Source organism: Chinchilla lanigera, unplaced genomic scaffold (assembly GCF_000276665.1).
Source record: "Chinchilla lanigera isolate Chin_1 unplaced genomic scaffold, ChiLan1.0 scaffold00037, whole genome shotgun sequence".
Taxonomy (NCBI): domain Eukaryota; kingdom Metazoa; phylum Chordata; class Mammalia; order Rodentia; family Chinchillidae; genus Chinchilla; species Chinchilla lanigera.
In genome coordinates this window covers 11987994-12009904 of record NW_004955438.1, presented here as the reverse complement: position 1 = coordinate 12009904, position 21911 = coordinate 11987994, and the positions used below count along the sequence as shown (strand labels likewise).

Sequence of the window (21911 nt, the reverse complement as noted above, 5' to 3'; positions counted from 1 at the left end):
TAATTGGAGCTTAAACACAAAGTAAAGTAGGATAATTTTTTACAGCAGGGTAAATGTCTTTGTCTGAATGGATAAGTGAACAGGCTGTATCAGAATCACTTGTAGGGCTGGTGAAAACACAGATCTCTGGGCTCCCCTTCCAGATATTCTGATTCAGTATCCTGGCTCTGAGCCAAGAGTTTTCTTTTCTAACAAGCTCTCAGGCAGTATTTATGTTGTTTAGGGACCTCACTTTGAGTACCACAGATTGAATGAATTTATTTCCTGGCATTCTTACACTGATAGGTCGAGCTCGTAGGGCAATATTATAGAATACCATAGGATAATACCATTTTTTTATTAGAGTTTATTTCTTGTCATCTTTGAAGCTTGAGCTAAATAATAAAAAATTATTGTGTAATTGAGTTCATGTACCAACTTTCCTATTTTGCAATATTATTGGTTAACTATGACCCAATAAATTGAAGCCCCTTTAGTGAGCTAGTCCCCAGGATTAGAACCAGAGCGATTTCACTTTACAATAGAATAGAGAATCACTGACTCTGCAGCCTGTATACTTGGTCTACCCAGCAGATCAAGGCTGGCATAGGGCGGACCACTGGCCTTGAATGCTTGTTAGCGCACTGGTGTTTTCCCTTTATAGAAACAAGTGTTTCAGAAGCAGCTATAGTAAAAGAAAATGATCTCACAAACGTCTCAATGGCAGTTGCAGTAAAAATCACATAATCTCACAGTATCTATGGCATGTATTTTCAGATATCTGTGTCCTCTTATGCCCTGCGAGGCAGTTTTAAAAACACTTTATCCTGAAAGATTCAGTCCTTCAGTAACTATCCAAGAAATAAAGAGGTACTGTTGCAATTGACTCTTTCACTGAAGTGGGTCATTTTCTAGGGTCAGGCCAGCGAGGGCATCCATTGTGGCTGCTAGGGCTTTCTGCACCTCTGCTCTAATCTGCTCTTCCTTCTGCTTCTTCCCACCAGCCTCTGGAAGCATCGTTCTATGATGACGGAAGCCTCTTTGTCCCTTCTGTGACGGAGGAGGAGCGATGCTGACCTCGGCTTCCTGGACCCATTCTGACTCAGGTAATCCCACCGTACCTTCCCTTCCCCAGCCTCACGCGCCTTACCTAGATTATTACATTGAATAAATGAAATACCGAAGCTATATTTAAATGCAAATGCCAAATTGATTGCTTCTCCATCCATTGGCATCCTCCCTTCCTCCTCCCAATCTTAATGATCAGTTCATGCAGCTGATCAGACTGACAATGTGGTCAATCCAATTTAGACATTAAGATGATTGAAAACATTGAATCACATTTTTATTTAAAATTCTGGTGTGTGTCTTCGATGCACAAAGCAACCAGAACAGTGCTGGGAATTTTCCTACAGAAACTTATGCCTCTAAATTAGCTTCTTTCCCATAATATCATATTTTAATTGTATTAATCTTTCTAATGTTATGTCTTTTAGTTGTATTCAGTAAATCTTATTGAATATGTTATGTGCTCTTGGGATAGATGGGGGTCAAAAAAAAAAAAAAAAAAGATTTGTACCTGTCCGCAGGGAGCTCATGGTCTTGCCAAAGAGTCACAAGTACAACATGGTGATCACTGGGCCCAGGTTAGAGTGGGAATGGGCACCTTCTCCCTCTCTTCAGGGAAATGACAAACTTCCAGATTGGGACTAATATAGTTAGGGAAGAATTCATGGGCCAAGAAGGGTCTCAAGCGGCTTTGTCTCCACTGATCATGTGGCCAGGTAGAGGGAGGAGGATGGTGACATGGCCATGGTGAGGGCCTTGGTGGGAAGGTGGGAATGAGCCCTCTGTGAGCCAGGTGGCAAGGCCCTCGCTGCCTGAATCACAGTGTTTGGAGGACCGTGATCCTTGGTCTCAACCAGAGTCAGAGCCTGAGGGCCCAGGTCCCTTAAGGCTGGTGGAGTAGAGCACCCGAGAATCGCCACCTGCCCTGTTACAAAGGGGCCTTAGCTGGAGTGTCTTTCTGAGGACAGTGGCCACTGTTGCCAGCCCTGACTTGGCTGCTGCCTTGCTGGTCTTTTCAGCCTCTCTGGGCCCCTCCACACCCTAGCCCTGCCTTTCTACCTCGTACTTACTCTTCTCTGCACGGCTGCCTCCACCCCCTCCCAGCACTGCCTTACATTCCTGGCTTGACGAGGCCCAGGGACGCACCAGAGACTATGAGATCAGTACCTGGTGCTCGCAAGCTTTGATGGTGAGCTGGGAAGTACAGCTGCAGGGTAGGAAGCCAGCAACATGAGTTTGTTTGTAAGTTGATGAGGAAGACATCTCTAGTAAGTTTTGAAAGGCTGAATGTAGGAGAGTCTCAAGGCCAAATGTGGGGCCACAGTCAGGGATACGGAACCAGGTGCTCTGATTAATTTGGGAGTGGTGCGCTACATCCTGCCCATACCTGGTTCTTTTTCATTGTTGCTTTCTACCAAGCTGGTTAAAGCAGCAGTGCCTAAAGCAGGGTCTTAAGGGCATTAGCGCTGCCAGCTGAGGTGCTCACTTTTCTAGTGGGCTGGTGCCGTGGCCACTCTGTGCCTGCCTGAGTGTACTGGGCCCAAGAATGCAGTCCCTTTCTGACTGAGGAGCTCCGGCCTGCTGGAATCACAGCCCCAGTCACCAGCCAGAAGGAAGTGGAAGAACTAGAATAGCAATATTCGTGTTCCCTTCCCATGGAACTCATTGCCTAATGAGAGCTGTCCCACTTTTTCTAAGCCTTGGCTGGGGCTTAGCAAACTACACTAGGCCCACTGGCTGAGGGCAGCCCACTGCTTGTTGGTACATGACAGACAGGCTAAGAAGGATTCTGACATTTTTAAATGGTTGGAAAGTTCTAGAAGAAGTGTAACATTTTGTGCTTCACGAGAATTTGATGGAATTCAAATTTCAACATCTCTAAATAAAGTTTTATTGGAACACAGCTGTGTTCATTCACTTCTGGATTGTCAAAGGCAACTTGCGTACTACAGTGACAGAATTCAATAGCTGCAACAGAAACCATAAATTATTCATCAACTGGCCTCATACAGAAGTTTGCCGACCCCTGGCATAGGCAGTTCTGTGACATAAGCATTTGCAAACTTTAAGGTGTGAGACTTTTTCCCCATTAAAGAAATAGGATTGAAGGATGAATAGGATTCAAACAGGATCAAGAGGAAGGGATGGATTTCTTAGGCTGAGATAGTGAATTGATCACACTCTAGTTCCATTTTCCCATTTCTCTCTTTAATCTTCAATTAAATCAAGCTAAGTCATTGGGGCTATTGCATTTCAAGAACTCAGATACAGTATTTCTCCTAAAAGGAGCCATCCAGAAGTCTTGGATTATCCTAAATGTTGAAACAAATCAGCACCAAATTAAAAATGAACCTTGAATTATATAACTGTTTTTTCCCCGTGGTGCTGATGTGAGCTATTTTATTTCAAATCAAGTAAATACTTGGTTTTAAATCCAGTAAACATGAAGTCTTACTATGAGTAAGCTACGACATTTAATCTTGGTGTCTGTCTGCCAGCCTGCTAGGATTTTATATCCTATTGAATGAAAACTATGGTGAAAGTTAGAGATACGGGTTTAACGTTACTAATTGGCTGAGCTAGGTATGACTACAAAATACTTGGGTGAAAAGTAAATTCCAAATCTCAGGGCCTAGGTACAACAGAATAAACACATATTTAATTTCCTCTGGAATTAAGGAAATCATGAAAAAATATTTTTCTCAGTGATACAGATTTGACTTCATCTAAGCAAGTTTGAATTTGACCAGATTGACCATAGCCTACCAGACAGATTATAATAAGTACCTTGGAGTCTAATTTCTTTAGGACTTTCTCTTTTCCCATGCCTTAAACCTTGTGAAATCTCAGTGGTATCAACAGAGCATTTATGATGTTGTAAATAGCCTAAAGGAAGACGCTCAAACTTTATTGCACAAACAAATCACATGGGGAACCTTGCTAAGAGGCAGATTTTGATTCAGTAGGTCTGAATTGGAGCCTAAGATTCTGCATTGCTGACAAATTCCTGGGTCATGGATCTATAGCCAGGTATGATAATATACACTGTTGGTTCTAAATAGCGTTTAGCTAGGGCTTAAACTTCAGTGGTTCCAAAATATGGTAAGTGGACCAGCAGCATTAACTGAAAACTATGGCTGGGGATGTATGTTCTAATTTTACTACCTGGCTGAGCCAGGAAGGCTGTAGGATACAGTACCAGGATAAAAAGTACATCTCAAGGCTTAAGGGCTTAATTGAACAAGAGTTAATGCCCCACCACCCAGAGTTGGATTGTGTGGCTTCCTGGTTGGTGCAACATGTGAAAGAAGACTTGAGAACTTGCACCTATTTTTTTTTTTTTTTTTGGTACCAGGAATCAAACTCAGGACCTTGTGCTTGCCAGGCAGGCGCTGTGCCACTGAGCTATGTCCCTGGCCCCCTTGCACCTATTCTTAAATGTCATAGAGTAGAAAGGACTCAGGCTGCTTCCACATCCACAGTCCATTGACCAGAATGAGGAACATGACCGCATCTCCCACTGGGAAGTACTGGAGGGTGTATGGGTCCCTCTGCCCTGCAACACTGGATCACTGTACGAAAACCTGTGTTTATTCTGTGCCTTTGTTTGCTTATTGTCAAAGGATACTTAATCCAGTCCTACATTTTTCCAGAGTTTTTGAAAGAGTCAAATACCATGTCTGAAAACGCCTGAAAAGGTATGATAAGAGCCAGGTGCTGTAGTGCATTCCTGTAATCCCAGCAGTGTAGGAGGCCAAGGTAGGAGGATTGCAAATTTGATCCCAGCCTTGGCAACTTAGTGTCTTAGTGAGGTCCTATCTCAAAATAAAAAATACAAAAGGGCTGGGAGGGCTGGGGATTTAGCTCAGCGGCAAAGCGCCTGCCTGGCAAGCGCAAGGTCGTGAGTTCGGTTCCCGGTACCGGAGAAAAACCAAAAAAAAAAACCAAAAAAACAAAAGGGCTGGGAGAGTTGCTCAGTGTGAAGGTCCTGGGTTCAGTCCCCAGTACTGACCCCTCCCCTCAAAAAAAGAGTAACAGAGAAGCAGAAAGCTTTGCACTGCTGACATTCACACAGCTAGTGAGTGGCTTTGATTTGAACCCAGGCCCGTACGACTCCATGCTTTCAAGTAGTCCATGGGACTGCGTGCTCACCCTTTCAGGGATTGCACCCCTGGCCACATGGCACCCCACTTCTCTGACAGTGGCCTGAGAATCTGTTCTCAGGCCACATACAGCTAGGAAGAGGCACCCCTGTGTGGTAGGTCCAGCTCTTCCTGACACCAATGAGAAAATCAGGTGTTGGGTCCCTGGGTAATTCTACAGGGCCATGATAGCAGGACCGGGGCAGACTTCCCATTCTGTCCTTTCCCACCACTCCCCACCCTGACACTGACAAGTGCAGCTTGTTTTAAAACTGGACATTGCATTTTTTGGATTTTTTTTTTGTTGTTGTTTTGGTTTTCTTTTTGGTACTGGGAATCGAACTCACAACTTTACGCTTGTCAGGCAGGTGCTTGGGCCACTGAGCTATATCCCCAGCCCCCGGACATTGCATTTTATATACAAGGGGGAGTGTGTTATTTTGAAATATGGGGCAGAGTAAAACTCAAACCATCGAAGATTTGCCGGGTGCTGTTATGTTAATCCAGTCGCCGTCCCAACCCAAACAGGGAGGAGAAACAAAGTTCAGGGGGTTATTTACAAACCTATTTTCTTTTTTAATAGAGCCCAGCCACAATCAAAGACCGGTTAGCTTGCAGAATAATAGCAAACAAAAAGTCATCTGCTCAAAGGACCGGCTGTATATTGTCATTTCCCTGGTTCCCTGCTTTCCTAATCAGTCTTCAAACCCAAACCCATGAAATCAAAGGCAGCAGTTGCTGAAAAATGAGACCCACACGACAGTCATCTAGTTCATGGCTTACTTCAAGAAACCCCCCAGAAAATTATACACGCGGTTTCGAAATGTACAAAGAAAACTAAAGGAATTCCATTATGAGAGAAAAATTAGATGGAAATTTCTAATCCTGTCTCATAAACAATATAGGAATAACTTTAAAATATTCTGCTTTAAGCATGCATTTAATTTGTGCTCTGGGAACCAAATAATGTTGCCAAGATAAAACATTCTAATAATGATTTATGTAAATTTATTTGTACAAAGTAATGGTGTAGTTGCCTATGGCAAATTGCTTGGAATATGAAATGACATTTATGAGGTCTTTTTCCCCCCTCTGAATGAATACAATGGAGAAAATGAGAGACTGTGGCAAGGAAAAAAAGAGACCCCTGTTACAGATGGAGTCCGATGTCTCCAGAAGCAGAGATAGCTGGAGCCGGCAGTCAGCAAACTCAACTCAGTGTGGTTTCCTGCAGGGCTGGGCATAGAGCTCAGTGGTAGAGTGCTTGGTTCTTAGAATGCACAAACCTTTGGGTTCAATCCCTAGTAATGTCAGAAAAATAGATGATAGGTAGAGATGGATATCTAGATAGATAGATAGATAGATAGATAGATAAATGCATATCTAGATAGATAGGTAAATGGACAGATGACAGATAGGTAGATGGATATCTAGATAGATAGGTAAATGGATAGATGATAAATAGATAAATGGATGGGTAGATAGATGGATATCTGGATAGGTAAATGGATAGATGATAGCTAAATAGATAAATGGATAGATAGATAGACAGACAGATAGATAGATATGGTTTCTGTGATGTTCTCATCATGCAAGCCATTCTGAAGGACAAGAGAATTCTTAGGAGGCTGGAACTCTGTGTTAGTGATGATAAACTGTTCAGACACTGGAACTCATTTAGAATAGCCAGTGCCACATCCCTGCTCTTCTAGCACCCTTACAGTGTGGAATGCAAACAAGTCATTGAAATCAGATAATTAATCTCAGGTCTTAGTTACTTATTACTGGAGAAAGTTATGCTTGAGTCATAAGTGAACGCCAAATGTTACAAAACAAAATGAAAGACTCTCCCAAGAACTGATTCATAGACCTTCAGGGAGTTTTCCTATTAGCTGCCAGTGAGCACCTTTGATGGTGGTTCTAGGTGTTTCCCTGAAACATCTCATGAAACTGGGACCCGCACACATGTCACAGGAGAGTTCCTGGATGTACACCTTGGCCTCATAAGTGCTGCTGAAATTTTTCAGACTCTGTACGATTTGGGAATGGTATGACATTAGCCACTTCCTTTTAGAAGGCATTTAATTGTTCACAAAGTGTTTTTACTTTCTCAGTTGGTTGCCATGTCATTTTTGTGAGGTAGATGAGTTTAAATTCCACCTATTAGGAAACAGGGTACAAGAAGTCACAAAGCAAGACGTTGGCACAGTAGGGGGACGGGGTTGGCCCCTTTGTCACCCCCAAGTCTGTCACACAGGAGGGTTTGTGATTCTGGAAAGCTCGCTTTATTTAAAGCAGCTCCCAGCTCAGGCTCATCCTAAGCCATTTTGGAATTGCACTCTCTACCCTGAGGGAACTGCGGTTAGGTAAGAGGATGGCCTTGAACTGGGGACCTCAGCGGTCCCAGAGCCATGGCCTGAGGGCTGGGGCCTGAGCTCCTGACAGAGACACACAGCCTGAATGAAAACCTGACTGACTTGGAGGGAGAAATGATGGCCTGGGCTTTTATCAGTGCCATTAAAGGTCATGGACCTTAAAAGCTGTCACTTACAGCAGGGTTGGCTTTCGTGAAGTGATCCAAGATCCCCAAGTTGAGCCAGTGGATCCCAGAGGAGACCACCAGGCATTGTGAGGTAGAAGACCTTGGATATCATTTTTGAGCCTCCATTTCCCCATCTATAAAATGGGATTAATGATACTTACCTAATAGAGATGGTGAGAGAATGAGAAGTTTTGATTGTTTTTTTTGTTTTGTTTTTGCAGTACTAGAGCTGAACCCAGGGGCAAGCACAGCCATGAGCCATATCCCCAGTCCTTTTAATTTTTTCTTTTATTTTGAGACAGGGTCTTGCTGAGTTGCTCAGGTTGGTCTCAAACTTGTAATCCTCCTGTCTCAGCCTTCAGAGTAGCAGGAATTGCAGGTGTGCACCACTCTGCCCAGCTTAGATAATTCTTATAAAGCACTTAGCATGGTCTTCAGCAGATAGCAAACATTCTTTGATAGGTCCTAAAATTACTCTCCTAGTTGTTGTTACCTAAGAAGTATGGTCTGGACTGATAATTGTTAAGTGAAATTAAAACATAGCTTTCATTTAAATGAGACTTCATTGAAAAGATGTCTAAATCGCTTGGTTCTGTGTGCCCAAAGATAACAAGGTGAATATGAGAATTCATTCACTTGTTCATTCAACAAACAGCCCTTGGTGTTTAAGGCCCTTTGTGAGCTGTTTACAAGAAACGAAGAGGCCGGAGAGCCTGTTCTTGCGGGATAAGGGAGTCTGATTATTTTATGTCTGCCTCAGAGTTTTTCCTCCCATTGTTCTTTGCAACATTGTCACGATTGCCATTACAAAAATGGACTAGATGCCTATTTACACACGGCAAGTGGGTGCTGTCAGACCACTTCCGTATCCATGGTCTTTGTCTTCCAGGAACTCAGAAATGAAGCTGATCTAAATCCTTTGTTGCTGCAAGGCCTGGCTCTGGCCTGGAGCCTGCAAATCGGTTTCCTTAGAGAGTCACTGGGGCTTGCTGGCGAGTAGGTTCAAGAGGGGTGTGGTGGACAGCCCGGCCGTCGGCTCCTTCGGCTGCTTCTGCCCACGCAGCAAGGTGTGCCCATCCTTCCCCGAGTGTTCTTGGCTACTGGCATCGGCCTCCAGGCTGAAAGTGTGTCTACCTCCTTTCCATTAGAAGCATATACGCTGCCCTCTTATCCAGGTTGAAATGAATCTTACCTGGAACGTGTTGATTTGCTTAGGGAGAGGGCTTGTTTTTGTTTTTGGAGATGACTCCATGATACTTTCCATGTTTCACAGAAATTCCCTGAAAGAAGATAACCAGATGTAAAACATTCTTGAGAAGAGGATGAAGTAATCACACTGGGGATCCACCGGGGCTGGGATGTAGCTCAGGGGTAGAGCACTTGCCTGGCCTGTGTGAGGCCCTGGCTTTGAACCCCACCCCACAAAAACAAACTACAAATCCAGTCTGGCTTGTTTTAGAGGTTTCTAGACACCTGGGAGCCTCCAGTGTGGAAGATAGAGGAATTTCAAGGTCCTCTGCTTGAGCTGATGATCTAACAGAACAGACGTTAAACAAATATGCACAGACAAGTGTTCAAAGAGGAGTCATTCCCCCACTGTAAGGTGAGAAAGATAAATTCAAGGTAATGAGTTCAATATCCTTACTTGGCAAAATAAAAGTCAGCAATGTACACCTGTCCTCAAAACTACCGTCATGTTCTACATGTGGGTGCTTTGGTCTGTGATGGACCACATATGCCATGAGACGGTATGGAACTGAAAAATTCCTCTTGCTTAGCATTCTTACTGTACCTTTACTGGGTATAGATGTGCACAGACACACAGGCGCTCAGCAATGTGTTACCATTGCCTAGAGTTTCAGCATAATCACACAATGTGCAGATCTGTAGGCTAAGAGCAGGCTACACCACAGAGCCTAGCCTGTGGTTGTCTACACCAGCTAGGTGTGTGAATGTATAGTCTATGATGTCCACAGATGGACAAAACCGCCTAATAAATATGTCCCTATCATTAAGCAATGCATGAACCGTACTTCTGAAATTTTATTGCTATGTAAATAAAGATGTGGCCTCTGGGGCTCTCTTGCTTCTTCTTGGTGCTGTGATCGCCTCCTTCTCTACCCTCTTTCCTGGCTCCTGCTACTCTTTACTGGAGGTCTGAAGCCTGTGATTTATCCTTCTTATTAAAAAGAAGATTAGCAAGCATTAGAGACATACCAGCAATTAAGACTTTCTTCCTGACTTGGGCAGGGGGGCAAGCATTTGCAAAGATGAGGAGGTGTCCGTTCATAACCCTCTGCCTTCGGACTCCATCGTCACACGTTTCTCTCCTGAGTGGCATCTAGCCCACCCAACTGCTGCAAGGGCAGAGGGGGCCCGTGCTTCCCCACTGCCACGTGTAACTTGATATTGCGCGAATGAACTGCCTGTCTCCTGTTCCCCATGAAGGCGTATAAGTATGTGTCATGTTAAGTTTACTCACTCTGGGGTATGCATATGAACACCCAAGTGGATCCGGGAGCATTAACTTAGGGACAAGTCAGCTGGGTCCCAACTCAGCTGTACTCAGGGCTCAGAGCACCATTTTCATAGTCCAAGTGAGAATGTGGAGGTTTAGGAGGACAGGGCTAGACTGAGAGGATCAGCTGGAGGTTAGAACAGGGCCATCTTCTGGGGAGACAGAAGAAGAAGCGCTGTTTTGAAGTTGACACCTTTTGTGAAAGAGTGGTTTCAAATATGTCACAAAAGAAGAAAGAGGCATTTGGGGTTTTTTTTGTTTTGTTTTGTTTTAGACAGAGTCTCAGTATGTAGCCCAAGCTGGCCTTGAACTCATGGTGATCATCCTGTCTCGGCCTCCCGAGTGCTGGAATTACAGACATGCACCACCACACCTGGCTATAAGAGAAGCCTTTGGAGAGGGCGTATTACCCCAGAGTCCAGTCCAATGGCCTCTGAATGGTTGGACCTAGTACAAGGCGTGTGTGTTTGAGATGCCACTGTACAAGCTTGTTAGTCCTGCTGGACTAAAGGAAACTTCGCTGCCTTTGCCTCCTCCCTCCCCTGACTACCAAGGGCTATGATTACTTCATAGTGGGGCATAGTTTTCCAGGTGAACAAAAAGACATTGGTCATAGAAGCTACTAGAGGGTCTGAACTACTCACCAATTAGAGTTTTGTCAGCTTTCCCTGTGATTAGTTTGAGCTGGTAGATGACAAGTCCTCTGCTGACTCTGTCTTGGGTCTTGGGTGAACTGGTAGAGAACTGGGCAGTACTAAATTCTGTGGGAGGACTGTGATTCTTAAGTGTCCAGATCAGAAGGTTACAAAGTAATCAAGGAAATGGTCCGTTTATTGGGCATGGTGTGTGCCTGCATCATGGGTAGGTAGGTGCTTGGTAATGACTTCTACACAGTGATGGCTTGTTATTATTACAGCATGTAAATTTATTCTCCACATAATGTAACTGAAATATTATACTTATTTAAATCCATATAATGCGTATCTACATGGAAATATGTACACCTATATATACACTTGTGTGTATGTATAAATAAATAAACTATATCATTGGATTCTGGGTGCACTTTATAGCATTTCATGTGTCCTTATAGTAAGGACATGTCTAAATCACCACCCTTAAAACTGATTCTACTTTTGTATCATTCAGACTCCATTTCTTTCTTGGTTCTTCTACCTGGGACACAAACGTAGCCTCTGGATGTCTGTGTGCTTAACTGAACAAAAATGTCAACAAGCTGCTATTTATTTTGTTAAACAGCTTGAGCAGAGATGTTTGGTCTGATTGCTGGAAATTGTTAGCTTATCACTGAACTGCCCCGATGATTCTTATTATTCAATTTGTATTGCTTACGATAATAATTATTAGTGCATAGAAGAGCACGATGCTTTTATTTGTACAGTTCTTTCATTAATAATTTAATTGACTATTACATCCAAGTGGTTCTGCCACACATACATCAAGGTTCTTAGAGACTGGCCCTGGGCACCTTGGGAAATGAGACCGTAGGTATAAACCATAGGGCTCGGAGTGAGAGGCTGCAGAGAGAGGCAGGTCCTTTGGTTTTGATATCCAACTGGTTGTTTATACTTGCCCTAGTCTTATTTATGTCTGAGCATTTTATTGATTCATCACTGTTGATTCTGATCTGGTAATTTTAGCCGTGTCAGAAAGTAGATCATGGCATAGTTATTTTGGTGGCTAAAATAAATAGGTTGGTCTTGATTTATAAGTGAAAAAGTAATAATGGGTGGAACAATAAATCTGACCTGCAATGATGGAATCAGTGGATTTGTGTAAACAGCCTCTGTGTCCGTGGGGTGTAGTCTGCAGGTATGATGAAGATTTTATTGGTCACAGCTTAGCTGATGCTGCTAGATTGCATCAAGTGTGTCAGACACATTTGTTTTAATGTATCTTGGTATGGGAAACTTACCTTGTGGGTTATTTTTTAGTGTAGGGGAGTATGAGTACAAGTTTTATCCTACACTCATGTTTTATGTACACATGAAATTGATAACTTGAAATCTGCATTTAGAGGCACAGGAAAATGGGATTGAACCTGGCTGTGTTGGGTGTCAACTCACAGTGATGTTTAGAGCTGCACTTTTTTTTGTTTTGTTTTGTTTTTTGGTACCAGGAATCGAACTCTTGACCTTGCGCTTGCCAGGCAGGCACTTGTGCCACTGAGCTATATCCCCAGCCCCCAGAGCTGCATTTTGAAACTATGGATTAAACAGAGTGTAATGGGGAAAAGGCTTGCCCTCCCTCCACTTTGCTCTTGTTGCTTTTGCTCTCTTCTGCCACCATGAACTGTTGCCCTTGTGCCATACCACGCTGCCTTGGAGCCAGCTGATTATGGACTGACACCTCTACAAACTGTGAGCTAAACAAACCTTTCCTTCCTTAATTTTGGGCGGCTGGTATTTTGTCTCAGGAACGAGCGACAAGTAACTAAGACACAGGCAAAATAAAGCAAAATAAATAAAATAAAGACATTCCCATTTGACCAGCCCAGACTGACTTCTGAGAGGATGAACACATCTGTTAATCAGAAGTATCACAGAGGAAACTTTCCGCATCAGAGATTGAAATTTATGAAAATGATGGCCTTCTCCTGCCCTGGTGGCCAAGCTTTTGGAGCAGGTTTTAATCACTGGCCTTTGCACCTGTCACCATGTGTACTGGACTCAAGAAAGGACTTGGGGTAAATTAGCCTCACAGAGGGGTTTGGGGTTATGGGGTTATAGAGCTCTGGTTCTTCCTAATTTACCTTTTAGAAAGGAGGTTGGCTCCTCATAATTAAAAGTCATCCCCACATCTTTAAAGAACAGCTGAGTACCTAGCACTATGAACTCTATGGGGGCACAGTCTATTTTAACGGAATTGAACACTTGACAGTTAATTACAAATTTGGAAGAAGGTTACTTCCTGGCGGCCAAGTTGTATGTGCCACTCAAGCTTGGTCAGGCCATGGGTAACAGACAGTTCCAAAACTCAGTGGCATAAAATAATGATGCTTTGGTTCTTGCTTACTCTACCTATCTGGTGAAGATTGGCTGGGGACATGGCCCCGTGTCATGTTTGTTCTTTCTCCTGGAGGGAGACAGACGAATGTTCCCATCACCACCGCTGGAGGAAAAGAGACAGTGGTGAGGTGTGTGCTGGCTCTTCAAGTTGCCCAGTTGTGACAGGCCACTTCCACTCGCATTATTTTGTCCACAACTAGTCACGTGACCTCACTTAACTTCAGGGCAATACATCTGGGTACGCTAAGGAGGCAGCTGCCATATTTATAACTAGCCCAGTGCCACAGATAGGAATCTAGAAACCAAGATCAAAGGAAGCAAGTAAACAAAATGGATGAAAGAATCCCCTCCACCCTTCTGAGGAAAATGAGCTAATCTCCTCAAGAAGAGGCATTCAATTTTTTCAGTCCTATCTCTCTAGAGACTGAACCAAAGGGTGGCTCTGGCTCCTAGCCCACCCTAACTCCACCTCCACACAAGTAAGCCACTACAACAAGCATTCGGTGTGCGTGTCATGTGTGCAAGGCCTCCTGTGGAGGGCCCTGGCCTTCCCCTTCCTGGCCAGCCAGATGGTCATTTCTAAGCTCTGCCAAGACACAGATTCTGGAATCTGTTCCATCGTTTCCCTTTCTGCGTATTCACTGTAGGCTGTCCCGGGGTTTTAATTCATTCTTTATATCTTGGGTTTTTTTGGTTTGTTGCTTTGTTTTAATGAGCATCTACACCTTTCTCATAGGGACAAACCTTGGTTGGTTTGGGCACGTGTCTCTGATGATTAAGGTGGAAGTTTCCATTTACCAGTGAGCGTCAAGGAAGCTTCTAATTTCCTTGCCTCAGTTCTTCTAAGTGTGAGTGTGTGTGTGCGCGCACATGCGTGCACATTCACATTTTGCTCGAAAGGGAACCCAGGGACTCACACTGCTAAGCAGGCGCTCTACCACTGAGCTACATCCCAGCCCTATTCTTTGCCTCTGCTCTGTGTGTTCATTTACATGGGTCTCCACCAGGCTGCTCCAGGCCACCTGCTGAAAGTCTCCCTGATCAGAACAGAATGCTTGGGACTGGGCTTGGGTTGTTGGCATAACAAGTTCCACTGGGACCTTAGTTATATTCTTCAAGGCCCGTAAAGGAATTTTTGTCCACACAAGAGGGCTTTACTTAGCTGGCAAGTTCAGCCATCTGGAAAATAGCCAGGAATAGGAACACAGAGTATCTCAGGACAAAATAGTTATTTCCCAATCCACGTACTAAACTGAAGTTGATGTTGCTGGTTTTGTGTTCTTATTGCGGCCACAGTCATAATTAACTATTTTCCTTTTCCTTTTTTCTCCCTCTCCCTTCCTTCCCTCCCTCCCTCCCTCCCCCTTCTCTCTCTCTCTCTCTCTCTCTCTCTGTCATGCCAGGGATTCAACCCAAGGCCTCACACATGCTATCACTGAATTAGACCCCAGCCTTAACTCTGTATTCTACTCCTATTTTACAGATAAGGAAACTTAAGGACAAAGAGGTTAAATAATTTACTTAAAGTCCAAAGTCATGAATGGTACCACAGGTTCCTGTGATTCCTGACTCCGTGGGATAATCAGTGTGTGACCGTGGCAGTGAGATAAAGGAAAAGGCTGTACTATGTTCAGTGTTCTCCTTTTACAAAGCAGTGGAGAAATACATAGTGATCATAAAATGATTCCCTTCAGAATATCTGGTTTTGCCTTTAATTCTAGTATGCAATGAGTACCGCTTGGCTGAGCAGTCCCACTAATTGGAATTGTGCTCCCTGATTCTGCTAAATGAATGAAGAGATGCTGGACATCTAGTCTAGCTGGTATATAAATAGATGTTTATAAAATACTTTTTTGCACAATCAGTATGAAACCACAACCCAGTTTGTGTTGTTGATGATTGATTTGGTTCTGGGATGCTGGGGCGGCAGGTAGACGCCTCGGGAATATCTCCAACCAGGGGCAGACCTTGCACAACCAAGGATGTGGCTTCAGAAGGCAATATTCCTGCGCAAAAGCCAGTGGCAACCAGCTCGCTGACATTCACCAAAGATCCCCCATTTGTGTTGCGATCTACAGTTTACAAAGCACCGCCATGTGCACAACATCCTGCGCTCAGGGCAATCCTGCATGCCAGACGAGATTGGCCTGGTGCTTTGATTGTGGTGCTTTCCCGCTGACACTCATATTGAAATGTAATCACCATTGTAGCGGTGCTGAAGATGAGGTGTTTAAGCACTGATTAGGTTGTTGTGAAAATGAATGCTCTTCATTTGGGAGTTCTCACTCCCAGGGACTGGATTAGTTACTGAGAGAGTGGGTTATTCTAAAGTATGGCTGCCCCTCACGTTTGCCCACCTTTTCATGTACTCACCCTTTCACCTCCTCAGTTATCATGCTCTCACTAGATTTCACCACTATGCCCTTGGATTTCCCAGTCTCCAGAACTATGATCCAAAATAAACCTCTATGCTTCCTAAATTACTCAGCCTCAAGTACTCTGTTATAGCAATAGAAAACTGAGGCAGTTGTCTTTCTATCCTGTAGGTGGAGGCAGTGAGGTTACAGCATCATCAAATACAGAGCCAGCTGCAAAGGGTGTTTTGTCTCTCACTCCGTGCTGCTCCCTGAACTCCTGCTCTGCTCATGCATGGGAGGTGATGGGGTCACCTAGAGGGAAACTGAAGCAGATCTTTTCTCTGCTCTTGGAAGCTTTCTTTCTCAGTTTGTTTTTTTTTAAATTCAGGTTCCTAGAGAGCGTAGGAGGAGGAATGGGAAGGCCTAGTCTTCAGATGAGCCACCTGGCTCTGAGACTGTGAAGCGGGTGGAGATAACATGAACAGGAGGACAACGCCCTTGCAGGTCAGCCAGTTTGGAGGCAAGCCTTTGTTTCCCTGCTAACTGCGGGTAGCGACCTTTCGGTCAGGGAAGCCCCACGTGCTGAGCTGATGATGAGGCTGAGACCCCTCTGTTCCCTGGGATTGCTGGTCCCACAGGAGGCACACACACTAACTAGAGCAGCCCACAGCCGCCCCAGGGGGAGCGTGTCCTGGAGGAGAGAAGGGTTGGTCAGTGGTCATCACACTCTCGTCCTGGTGCTGTGGCTCTGGACATCTCAGGGTGGTCCTGACAAGAGATCTGACCTTGACCTTGTCTGGGCTAGTTACTAGCTCAGGGTTAGGCTTGGATAGAGTTAGGGTACCTCTGCCTCTGACCTGTGAATTAAAGACGAAATCTCGTTCAACATGTAAAAGAGATTCCAATAAGAACAAAAAGCAGCACTGTTTATTTGTCTGGATTTAACAAATTTTGAGATTATCCCATTCTGGAGAAAGGCTGGAAGACACTCTTGCTCAGTTTTGTGTGTCAGGATACATTAGCAGAGTGTCTTGGCAGGGCGTTGGACAACATCTACCAAAATGATGGGCCACAGACTCGGCAAATTCACCCTTACAATACAGCCTATGGGTTTGTGGTTTTTTTACCAAAGTATTAAAAATTGGTGAATGAAGGTGTCTTAATATTATTTTTGATGATGATAGCAAATGAACACGGCCTCAGCCCCCACCACTAATGATTTATGTTGGCGTACTGGGAAGCATTTAGATAGGATATATGGGAAAAGGGCAAAAGTATGACGGTAATAAGTAATGACTACATATGTATTGGGTGACATCTACTTTCTAAGAAATTCACGTCTTTTTATTACTGGAAGAAAGAACGAAGATAATCAGCTTAGAAGGAGAAAAGGTTTATATTGGCTCCCAGTCTTGGAGGTTTTAGTCCATGGTTAATTGGTCCCGTTGCTTTGGGGCTGGTAGTGAGACAGCACATCAAGTTGGGAGCACATGGCAGAGGAAGATGTTCAACTCGTGGGAGAGAAGCAAAGAAAAGAAAGACAGGAAAAGGCCAGGTCCCTAGAGCACACTCCCAATGACCTAACTTCCTACCACAAGGCCACACCTCTTAGAGGTTCCATCACTTAGGCTGGGTGTAATGGCACATGCTTGTGATCCCAGCAGTCTTGGAGGTTGAGGCAGGAGGATCACAAATTCAAGCCCAGCCTTGGTAATTTAATGACCTTGTGAGAGCTTGTCTCAAAATGTACAAATAAATAAATAAATAAACAAACAGAGCCTGGGGTTTAGCTCAGTGTGAAAGCCCTGAATTCAATCCCTAGTACCTTTAAAAAAAAAAAGATTCTAACTCGCAATAACAACGTGGCCTGGAAACCAGGCCTTTAACATATGAGCCTGCGGGAGGGGTGGTATCTCATATCCAAACTACAGCACAGGTGCTAACTTATCCATCCCTAAATTTTATAGATCAAAAGGTGCAGTGAAGTTATAAAACCTGCCCCAAATCATGATGTAGTTAGAAAGTAGCATGGTATGTGTTCTTGTTTCAGAACTTTTATTGCCTTAGTAAGTGAGAAAGGAAGTTGCAGAAAAGTGGAATACTATTTATGTAAAAATTTCAAGTCAGGGTCTGGGGATTTAGCTCAGTGGCAAAAGTGCCTGCCTGGCAAGCACAAGGTCATGAGTTCGGTTCCCAGTACCGGAGAAAAACAAAAAAAAACAAACAAACAAAAAAAAAAATTTCAAGTCATATATATGTGTATATATGTGTGTGTATATTCGTATGTTCTTATTGTTGGGGAAAAAACATAAAAAAGGAAGAAAAGATCCCAGACAGGATGGAAAGACATTTTTATTTTGTTTTATGCCTCCTTTTGCTCTTTTGCCTTTACCTTTTTTTTTTTGGTTTTTTTCCTGTACTGGGAATTGAACTCATGACCTTGCACTTGCCAGGCAGGTTCTGTGCCAGTGAGCTAAATCCCCAGCCTCTCTTTTGCTTTTATCTTTAAGATGTGTTTATCTTTTGTTTGTTTTCCCAAAAAGAAATGTTTACACAATGCTACTATGGTTAGGTAGTAGGGTTAAATTTTCTTTTAGCTGGGCATGGTGGCACATGCCTACAATCCCAGCACTTGGGAGACTGAGGCAGGAGAATCCCCATGAGTTCAAGGACAGCCTGAGCTACATAATGAGACCTTGTATCAAAAAAATATTCTTTTTAAATAAACACAAGATTTCTTTTAATTTTTTTGCATTTAAAAGTTATGAGGTAGATAATTGTGTTTTTGAGTGGAAAAAGTTAGACATGACCCTCTCCAAGGGACCCCTCCACATTAGAAATGTCCTGATTATACTGAGCTGGTGCCAAGCCCCATTTCTTATACGGCTGCTATGAAACCATGTTCCCTGCCCATGGGACACTTAGACATAGGGCAGGTGGCAGTGGACATGCCTTGCACACCTGGAACAGGTACATTGCTCACCACACACTTCTTTGCTGGTGCTGGTGCTGGTGCTGGTGCTGGCATCTCCATGGGCCAGCCCTCACTTTCTTCCCCAGCACAGAACTCTCTGCATCCAGGCTGATGACAGCCAGTGGGACAGGGGGTGTGTGAGATGCAGATGCCAGTGCTTGAGAGTCCCAGGCAGGCTCCTGCAGGCTCCATCAGAACTGGATGCCTCCGAGTTCATGATTATTACCATCCCAGGCAATGGTCTGCACCAATAATGAAAGCAAACACCTATTTGCGTCAGTCACTTGCTATGGCTTAGATAGAATCTGAATGTATCCTCCAAGGGTTCATGTGTTGGAAGCCTTCTCCTTACTGGCAATGTTGGGAGGTGGTCTTGTGCCAACTGATTAGGTCCTTGGGGGCGCTGCCCCTGGAAGGAATTAGTTCTCATGGGATTCTGGATTGTTCTTTCTTTTTTTTTTTTGTCTTTTTTGTGACAGGGTCTCTCTAGGCAGTTCAGGCTGGGCTTGAGCTCACTTTATAGCTCAGGTGGTCTCGAACTTGTAACCATCCTTCTGCCTCAGCCTCCAGAGTGCTGGGGTTATGGACATGCACCCCCATGCCCAGCTCTGACGTGTTCTTGAGAGAGGGGTGTTACAAAGTAGCAAGCCTGGCCTCTGCCTGCTGTGGCTTCCTATTTCCCTCTCATTCATGCTCCCACCGTAATGCCATTAACAGTGAGTTGATACAGTCAGGGGGACCCTTGCCAGAGCCAATTAGTATTGGCCCATGCCTTTAAACTTGCAGAACTGTGAGATAAATAAACCTCTTTTCTTTATAAAGTACCCAGCCTCTGGTATTTCATTACAGCAATAGGAAGCAGACTAAAACACACTGTGATCATCTCTAGGTACAAGCACTGTGTTACTGTATTTCTCCCCATCCAATAGATGAGGATTCGGATATTCCCCCTTCCTTCTACCTTCAGTTTCCAGTAATGAAAGCAGTGTGTCCCCACATTACTGAGCCCTAGTGGATCATCCTGGTGTCTGGAAGAGTAATGGAATTGAGAAAACCCCCAAAGGCAGAAAAAAAATTCAAAGCACAGGTCTTAATCAGCTGCCCTCAGCCCCCTGTAATTTTCTGTCCCATGTTAAAGGGTTTGTTTTCATGAGAAGGGAGTGTGTCTTGCAATCTCTCATGGCCGTCTGCTCATGCCAGTGTCCTACCATTTACCACACTGGACTGGAACTGCTGCTGTGGGCTGTGTCCTTCACAAGTGTGTGGGCTCCTGGTGGGCAGAATCTTGCTTCATTTCGCTAATCCAAAACTGGCCCTTATTTGGACTCCTGGAACATTTCCCGCATGGGTAAGGTAAGGGCTCGTGTGCAGTACAGTTGCCTCAGTGGTCGAAAGGCACTAACCAGCAATGGGTACTAAAACCCAACCTCCCCCCATGCTGGGCAGCAACTGGATGAGAGATGAGGCAGAGGAAAAATAAACAAAGCTTCATTTTAGCTTAGCAAACTTGTATTTGGCAAGAAAATGGTGACTCCCAGGAGAGCTGGAGGTTTGGGTTACTCACGTCTCAGTTTGCTTTAAGCAGATTAACTCACAGGCCTTTGTCAACTCAATTGTGATTTAGAAGCGGGGAAGATACTAATGAGAAAGGGATGGAAAGGAGGAAAATAAGTGGAAGCAATGAAGCAGAGACACTTGAAGTCGCTGGAGGCTGGAGCACCAGGAGGTCCCTGGAGGGCAGCCCTGCGTTTGCTTGCTGACTGCTCCCTGCCCACATGTTCAATTCTGTTCACACTGTGACTCATCTGGAGGGCAGCTGCTAGAAACTTTTGTGTGTGTGTGCATAATTTAATATATGAAACTAATGAGGTGGTGGTGGGAGTGGCCTCAGTAATCTATCCTAAGAATCAGCTTGTAAAAAGAACCTTCTTCATATCCATTGTTCAAACCCGTGTGGGAGGATGAGGCAGGAAGACTGTAAATTTGAGCCCAGCCTGGGTAACTTAGTGACTTAGTGATACCCTGTCTCAGAATTTTAAAAATATATGTTGAAAAGGGGCCGGGGCTGTAGCTCAGTGCATAGGTTCTAGATTCAGTCCCCAGCACTAAAAACAAAAACAGTGTTCACTTAAACCTGAAAGCTGGAATCAACATTCATTTTAATTTTATGTTGTTAGGGAATGGGATGTTGTCCTGACCTTGCTACATCTGAACAGCTCAGAGTTGAGATTAAAGTGGAAAATTCCAAAAGTGTCTTGGCCTGTCGTCAACGGTAGCAGCAAATCTTGATCTACTAGAAAGAACGTAGTCTTAGTGCTTGACGTGGTAAATAGCTCAGGTTGGAGGCGTTAGCTCACTCGCTACACTTTACAGTGGGTTGAAGTTGTGACATGCAGGAGGCCCCTCTGTACACGATACCTCCTTATTCCTTTATGCTCGCTCGCATTGCCGCTCTGCTTGTGAGTCCGGAGGAGACTGTACTCTGCTCTATCTGCACCACTTTTAGCAGGGCACAGTGCAGGGGGTTACCAACACCATAGCTGTGAACCCCCAGATATTAGTCCACAGCGAGGTCACAGGACAGTGCCGACCTCTTATGGCCCTGGGACAGTGTTGTCATGTCGTGGGCCTCAATGGTAGAGGCTCACAGGAAGAGGCACTGAAGCCAAATGCCTCCTAGAATAATGGTGTTTTATTTTGTTTTGTTGACCTATCCTCCCGCTGCACTGGAACACCCAAAAAGTCTATGGAAATAAATTGAACTCTGTGTGTGCAGCTAAAAGGCCCTGTAAAATAGGTGAGAACAGGTCGCTTCAAAACTGTTCAGCCTGCAGGCTTCTGGACTTCTTGTTTTTCCAAGCCTGTACTCCTAGCATATTTCTCTGTAATGTGCCAGATATCTTCTCCAGTTGTACCGGCTCAGTTAGGTGGGGAACAAGGTAGAAAAGAAAATTGTAAAGGACTTGGCCCCTCATGAGGTGGCTTTTGATTGCATTAGCACATATTCCTTAACATTCAGTCTTACATATTTGGCTTTTGATGACTTAACCCACAGCAGGATTCCCCAAAGGAATAGGAGGAGGAACTTGACTTCTATCTGCATGATCAGAGAGATCACCGAAATGGTCCTTGCTACAATAAAAGCGATTTCCCCCCAGGCAGATTCCTGGTTTCTCCTTAAAATCAACTTTTTGATCAATTTTAAATAGTCTTCTAGACTTTCTTCCAGTCAGCAAGCATTCTGTACAATCAGGAAACTGGTATGAATGCAAAGGTTGCCCTTTGCAAATCTTATTTTACCA

The 21911-nt window shown here is 44.2% G+C and overlaps 1 protein-coding gene across 2 annotated transcripts in view; it reads left to right on the top strand.

Annotated features, from left to right (window-relative positions):
• Foxn3 (forkhead box N3) overlaps positions 1 to 21911 on the top strand; it is a 405623-nt gene that overhangs the window by 116281 nt on the left and 267431 nt on the right. For both annotated transcript variants that reach the window (XM_005390273.2, XM_013517169.1), the window contains exon 2: positions 984 to 1085. The gene's annotated coding sequence lies outside the window, so the exon portion shown is untranslated. The remainder of the gene's footprint in view (positions 1 to 983; positions 1086 to 21911) is intronic.